Genomic DNA, 8,279 nt, shown 5'->3' on the forward strand with positions numbered 1-8,279 from the left:
AAACCATCTTGTGACGTATGGGTTTACATTTAAGCTGATGAGTTTTTCAATGATACCTGAGTGGGGTATTGTGTCGAAAGCATTTGCCAGGTCGAGGTAGGCTGTCTGGACTGCCTTTCCCTCATCAATGGCCTTGGTGACTGTTTCGAAGAAGTCAACCAAGTTTAAAAGGCATGATCTGCCTTTGACAAAGCCAAACTGGGTTGGATCCAAGGTCTATAAGTCCCCTATGTCTTTATTTATGAGTTCCATTATGATCCTCTCCATAGCTTTGCAGATCAGGCTTGTCAAGCTGATGGGACGGTAATTTCCAGGGTCGGTGGAGGCACCGCCTTTGTGAAGTGGGACCACAGTTGCCGTGCGCCACTCCTTGGTACATATCCTGAGATGAGGCTAAGATTAAACAGCTGTCCTAACTGCGGGTTTAATTCCTCATTGAGTTCATGGAGCACACAGCCGGGGACACCATCTGGTCCCATGGATGCTGTGTTTTTCGCCTTGGAGAGAGCAGTTCTCACCTGAGCGTTAGAGATGTTTGGGGGGCTACAATCCTCTGGTATAGATATCTCTCCTTTTGGGGGGGAGGGGGGTAATTTGCACTGAACCTGTCAGCCAGTATGTTGGCAATGTCTGTAGGTTTAGTGATTTTTACATCATTTTGAACTAATTCTGAGCATATCTGGGAGTTTCCCATATATGTCTCAACAAGGCTTGCTGTACTGATATATTGCTGATCAGAACCTATGGCCATAGCATCTGGGTCTGTCTGCAGTGACATAGATAATAGGTCAGGACCCTGAGTCACCCCAGGAAAGGATGGCTTATATATGACTACTACTGCAGTGTGCATTGAACAATACTGACTGTGAAAATGCTAGGCCAGCTACTGGGATGTTGTACATATCCATATCTTACTTGTGAATATAACTATGATATACTTGATTGTCTCAAAAATGTGAGAGACCTATAGATGGTAATTGCATAGTAAAGTACTGTTGCACATATGTGTGTTGAACTGCATGTGATATACTGAGCTCATACCATTAAACTGTCCAGTATTATGCACACTGACCATATATGTGCCTCATATTTGTAGTCATTTACTCATACAGTTGTGTTACATCTGGCAAATCATTGGCAAAACTATGAAGACTGACATTACAACATCTTCTTTTTCTTCTGGCAGTTCCCATTAGGGGTTGCTACAGTGGATCATCTGTTTACATTTCTCCCTGTCCTCTGCATCCTGCTCTGTCACACCAACCACCTGCATGTCCTCCCTCACCGCATCATGGAACCTTATCTGAGGCCTTCCTCTTTTCCTCTTACCTGGCAGCTTCATCCTTACCATCCTTTTCCCAATATACACTGGATTCCTCTGCAGCACATGTCCAAACTTAAGTAATCTTGCCTCTCTGGCTTTGGCTCATAACTGTCCAATATGGGCTGAACATGTCATATACACATTGTTATTTCTGTCCACCCTTGTCACAACCAGTGCAAATCGTAACATCTGTAACTCTGCCATGTACAACTGTGACTCCTGCCTTTTTGTTAATGACACTGTCCCCAACCCATATAAAATAGCTGGTCTCACTACCCTGTTGTAGACCTTCCCTTTCACTGTTACTCGTACTCATCTGTCACAAATCAGTACTGACACTCTTCTCCACTCCCTCCATCTTGACTTACTCTCTTCTTCACCTGTTCTCCACAGTCGTCATTACTTTGAAATGTTGATCTCAATCATTTATATTCATCCCTACTCATCCCTTATGTTTCCCTCATTATGCTTTGTCACCCTTATCTGCTGCACATCTTTCCTACCCCAGTCCCTCTGTTTAGCCAACTGTTATGAGTCCTATCATCCCTCCTTAGTGTCCAACCTGTCATACAAGTCTTCATATGCCTCATCCTTAGCCTTTGCCATGCACCTAATCTCCTCATACTCCTGTCTACTTTCCTCATCTCTCTGACAATCCCACTCCTTCATCCCCAACCTCTTTCTCTGTTTACTGTCATGTACTTCCTCAGTCCACCACCAGGTGTCCTTGTACTCCTTCCTCCATTCACATGTCACACCAAGCATCTTTCTAGCTGTCTCCCTCAGTAGCTCTGCTGGACTTACCCAGATATTTGGTAAATTGTCACTGCCACACAGTGCCTGTCTTAATTCTTCCCTGAACTCCACCTCGCAATCACCCTTTTCCAGTTCCCACCATCTGATCCTTGGTGCTGCCTCACACTCCTCCTCTACTTGATCATCAACATCATCTTACAGACCAACAGTCTCTGCTTCCTAACTACACTTTACCCTGTCACCACTTCAATCTCCTTCAATCTGACCCTCCGGCATTGGCTATATTCCACCTGAGTACATCTCCCTCCACTCTTGTATATCACCCAATGCTCATCCCTCTTGTTATAGCATGCATTCACTACCACTATGTCCATCCTTTTTGCAAAATCCACTACCATCTCACCATCTGCATTCATTTGCTTAACATCATACATACCCACCCCTTTCTCATCTCCTCTGTTCCCTTCACCAACATGGCCATTGAAATCTGCTGCAATCACCACTCTTGGGTACAGTCATCGCCATGTCATCCAACTGACTTCACGTTTCTCTTTCTCATCCACTGAAAAAGCAACTTGCGTAGCATATGCATTAAAAACAATCATTACACCATCCATTTTTAGATTCTTAAACATCACTGTATCAGACACTCATATCATACTCCAAAAACATCCTTGGCATACTGCTCCATCGGGATAACCCCTACCCCCTTTCCCCTCCCATCCACACCCTGATATCACAATTGTGACCTGGCTCCAATGCACCTAGCCATACTCCCCTTCCACCTGGTATCTTGCACACACAATATATCCACCTTCCTATGGCCATCATATCAGATAGTTCTGTCCCTATACCAGTCATAATGTCAACATTAAAAGTTCTTACCCTCACTACCACACTCCTAGCCTTTCTCCTCTCTTCCTGCTATATGAGTGTTGGACATACTCCAGGGTATGTCAGTCAATGCAAAGGCTACTGTGCTGTTGAATGACTCAAGTGCATTACAGCAATATTAAGACAGTGTCACTAATTATGTCCCTTTGCCCCCCATGTATGTATGGTGTCCTACAGATATCCTGCTCTAACTAATTTAGAGGGATGACTGGGCAGCAAGAGTGTGCCATACTGACATAGAACAGAGATGTTTATCAGGTATTACCTGTGCACGTCAGTATGAGTAGGTGTATCTGGATACCCCATAACAACAGACATGGAATGCAAAATGTCAGTTAAATAAGCTGTACATGTTGTACACGTGTACTCTTAGTTACAGCTATATGAAAATCTACATAGCTGAATGGATTCAACAATACCTTACTCGTAAAACCTGCCTCCACCAAAGTAGAGTAATCCACTTTGCTGGAAGGCAGCAAAAGACAAACCATAGACTTGGTCCCTATATTGGCTGTAAAGTGTAAATTAGGAGCTGGCACCAACTTGGCATCATGTCAGCCTTTTTCTGATCAAGCATATAAGGTCACAGGTGGAGGACCATACAGCTAACTATGACTACAAATTGGATACATCCACCAAGGCCAATCACAAGGCCATCTTCAAATATGTTTGCAATCTCAGAGGCAACAAACCAACCCACCCTGTAATGGTGGTCAATCAGATCACATACACACACAAGATATCTACAGCCAACCTGTTACAGATAGGTTTAGGGCAAACATCACCCCCTGGCTCAGCATCGCTATAGGTGGATATGAACAGCACCCATGCCTCTCCCCTCATCACCAGTGAGCAGATACATATTACCTACTGAAAGGCAACAAATTTAAGTATCCATGGGACCTGATAACATCCGTGTCTGCATTCTCCATGAACTCAGGCATGTGCTTCCAGCTCCATTGCACACTGTAGTCACACCAAGCCTTGGCACTATCCACACCCGATCCACATTGAAGATGGCCAATGTCATCCCTCTACACAGATATGAATGATGAGTAGAGGATTATGACATTAACTAGCCCTCGTTGTGGGGAATATGGCACATTAGGACCAGCAGTGCAATGCAAGCAGATACAGTGCTGATAGATTACAGGGATATGTGTGGTTGTGAGTGGCGGCTACTGGTATTCAGTGTAGCTGTGCAGGTTCTGTACATACTATTGCCAAATGTATGAGGTCCTGTGATGTGTTTCCCTTTTTATGTTTTCTAGGTGCAATTTCGCATTAGCAAAGATGTACTTTCTCAGCGGCTGAGACAAATATAATCATAGAAGCCATACTACAGAACCATGCCATAATGTTTGGCCAGAGCCAGCAACATCTGTGCATCTGTGGGGGGGGGGGACCAGCCTGTGGGATGACCTGGTCCACAGGGTAAATGATGTCAGCTTGCATGCATGTACATACGAGCAGGTCCGGCATTGTGCAACTGACCTCATACACCATGCCTGTCAAAGGGCTGCTGCAGTGGCCAGGGACAAAACAGCCACAGGTTGGGGCCCAGCCATGCAGCCCCCACTGAAACCCACTGAGGAGCTCCTTGGCAACCTTGGGCCACCTATCCCAGTACAACATCAGAGTACAGATCCTCCACATGCTAGAGGCACCCAGATAATGGACGAGGAGTGTGCAGGTAAGGCCCCAGTGGTGATTACTAGACTAGGGTAGCAGACATACTTGTATTTGTAGAGTATCTATGTGCATGTGTCAGGTCAGATTGCAGTTGTGGATGGGGTTTTCTAATGCACAGAAGTGCACATCTATGGTGAAGGGCAGAAAATTGTGTAGTATTGGTTGTTGTACTGTAAATGTGTAGACATGCTGCATCCATCCTGAACCAATGCCACAGAGTCTGCTGACAATACTTCTCTCCCACAACTACCTAGGTCCATCTGGTCAGCATGCAGGACAGCAGTCTGAAGCTGGTGAGTATGGAATTGTTTTGTTGTGGTTTGCCAATATCCCAGGCATGTGAAGGCCATGCAATGTACCATGCACAAAACTGTCACTCATATTGCTTTATGTGCATGTTCACTTGTGGTGGGATTAACTGCATTGCATCACAGTGGTCACCACAGAGGCCTATCTGAAGGGAATATAACATTCCTATAGCATGCCTCACAACCTGTCAGTGCAGACTTCTGGACAGAGACCAACAAAATGGGGTGACAAACGGTCTTAGGTAGGGACATATGTGAAACATTACTCTCATACAGTGAATATAAACAGTGTACACACCCCTTTTAAGATGCCAGGTATTTGTGATATATATACAAATTGAGACCACAATATGTCAGTCCGCACCTTTTCCAACCTGTAATGTGACCTATGACATATACAATTCAGTTGTAAAACCAATCAATCTGTTGGCCACCAAATATGGAGTATACAAACTGTACTATAAACTGGATGCATATGTGTGCACACCCTTCAAATAATATTTTATTGCAGCAGCTTGTGATTTACTGACAGCATTCGGTCTGCTTGGGTTTACATCTACCATCAAGTAAAGGCATTTTGAGTAACACCAAATAACAGTCTGCTGTCCAAGTAGGATATTCATGACATTTGCTCCATTGCCTGCAACAGCAACAGCCATGACTTGCAGACAGCTTACAAAGCAGCAAAGGGATCTCATATTTGAAAATATCCATCAAGAGTAGGGTACAACAACATTACCACAGCACTGCATACACCATGGAACGCAGTGGAGAAAGTTGTCAAAAGGTGGATTGAATATAGGATAACAGTACTGTTGAAAAGAACCTGACATCCCTCCAAAAATGATGACAAGACTTGCCAAAACCTGGTCAGGAAGGCTGCCAGGTGACCTACAACAACACTGAGGGAGTTGCAGGAATCTCTTGCAAGTACTGGTGTTGTGCACTATATGTGAGAACACTCTCCCATATTCTGCATAGGTCTGACCTATGGGGTATGGTCAGAAGATGGAAGCCTTTCCTCACACTCAAAAACATCCAGGGGTGGACGCAATTTGCAATACAGCACATCAAGTCTCCCAAAGGCATGTTTGAAAATGTGTTATGGTGTAATGAGACTATGGATTGACCTCACAGCCACAATATCAAAAGGTATATATGCTGCACAAGCAACACCCCCATAATGAATCACACTGGTGGCAGTGGCCTGCTGTGGGGATGCTGTTTCAAAGCCAGAAATGGGCCTGTAATCATAGTGGTGTTAATTTGGAACATTTCCAAATAACACCCATGTCTGGCCAAAATCCATCAGGCATCTGCAAGAATGCTGAGAATGAGGAGGGGTGTCAGTCTTCACCATGACAAAGAACCAAAACATACTCCCAAAACTACATAAGAAAGGCACACCTGAACACACTAATGGTTATGGATTGGCCCAGCCAGAGCCTAGCCCAACACCAGATCGACATACCCCAGTGTGACCTGATGCGTAATGTGCACGTGAGCCGTCCTTGTAATCTGACAGAGTTGGGTGATCTTTGCATGGAATGGTGGCCAAATAATGCCAAGTCAAGATGTGCCATGCTGATAGACACCTTCACAAGAAGAGTGACAGCTGTAAGTCACTTACAAGGTGCTTCAACAAAGTATCATTTTAAGGGTGTGCACACTTATGAAAATACCATATTGTACATATTGCAGTCATTATATTTTACATGTAACACATCTGTTTGTTTATCATTGGATTGTACAGGTCATATGTCACATGAAAGGTGGGTAACATATTTGAATATATTATAGCGGTGTCATCTCCTATATTACAAGAACATGACATGTTAACAGGATCGTGTACACTTATCATATCCACTGTAAGATTAGAAGGTTGGTGGTGTAACAGGAATTGTGTGACCATACATTTACTCCTGGTTTAGAGGTCTGACACTCAAATGTATGTCATTAATCAGTGATGCCACTCATCAGATCATCCCAGTTATGTATCATTGAAACACAGGGGTTGTGAGAAACAGAGCAAACATATGAGCCAGACATCTATACATCTTGCAAGGATCTGTACAGTTGTGAGGTATGTCCTATAGTACTTGCCACTGTGCTATACAGGTGAACAGCAATGATGTGTACATGGGTGCAGTCTGTACTGTGGAAGGCCCATCACCTGCTAACACTAATCACGTATCCCAGACCTCTATATTGTTAGTTACATGTAGTAAAACTAGCTGCAATGCATGATGTTGAGGGCCATGTGTCATGCAAGTCACCATTTGGGTACTGTGTGGTTTGTGCAACAGATTTGTGCAACCTCATCTGTAAGTGTGTGTGTGTGTGTGTGTGTGTGTGTGTGTGTGTGTGTGTGTGTGTGTGTGTACCAGCCAACCTCAGAGTCCAGGTATTAATGTGCATATGTTGTCTTTCCCTCACAGGTGGCAATGGGGTTTGGGTTCCCTCCCGCTTGGAAACTGATGTCATTATCTCTGCAGACTCTGCAATGATGATAGGAATAGTGAGGCACAGGTGGGGTTGTCAGGGGTTGAATCTGTACCATTGGTTGGCATCCTGCTCTTGTCCACACCATCCCTGCACACAGTGACAATGGCCACACATACCTCGTTACCAGTGGCCACAGATGATGGACAGTTGGCAGGTGGTGGCATTGAATAGGCTATTGTGATGAATATGGCACATGTGAGTGTAGACACTGGCTACAGCCAGAGTGCAGGAGAGGTCCCACACAGGTGAATGGACAGGGTTGCTTGCAGGAGGACCACTGCTCATCAATCCACTGCTGCAAGTGCCACAGCAGAAGTCACCAGACTTTTCTTTTGGGCTGTCATAGATGCACAGGCAAGTCATGAATGCCGCAACAGACAAATACTCAGGGTGGTGGATGCAACTCTTCCTGATTTACATGGCAATATACATGACCTTGTTGAGGCCACATGTCAAAATACTGAGGTCATGAATAGATAGTGGGGTGAGACCTTGGCAATCCTCAACTGTGGCATGTCTGTGCTACAGCGTGTGGTGGGAGATGGGCATCTGCCATGTAGATGTAGCTCACCAACAACAGCTCAGAGTCTATGGGGACATGCACCTTCACTATCCCATTGTGGCAGTGACACCAGCAGTACCAAAGGGGGGTTGATGTCCACATCACACTGGAGCAGGCCATGGGCATATGGTCCTGTCTGGTCCCATCAGGGACACAGATACAGCAGACAACAGTCACCATCAGGAAGCAGTACTGCATCTGGTCTTGGGCCTGGTGGTGCCACTGATAACCCTGGCAG

This window comes from Protopterus annectens, chromosome 1.part2, assembly GCF_019279795.1.
Source record: "Protopterus annectens isolate FY-2018-M chromosome 1.part2, PAN1.0, whole genome shotgun sequence".
NCBI classification, from domain to species: domain Eukaryota; kingdom Metazoa; phylum Chordata; order Ceratodontiformes; family Protopteridae; genus Protopterus; species Protopterus annectens.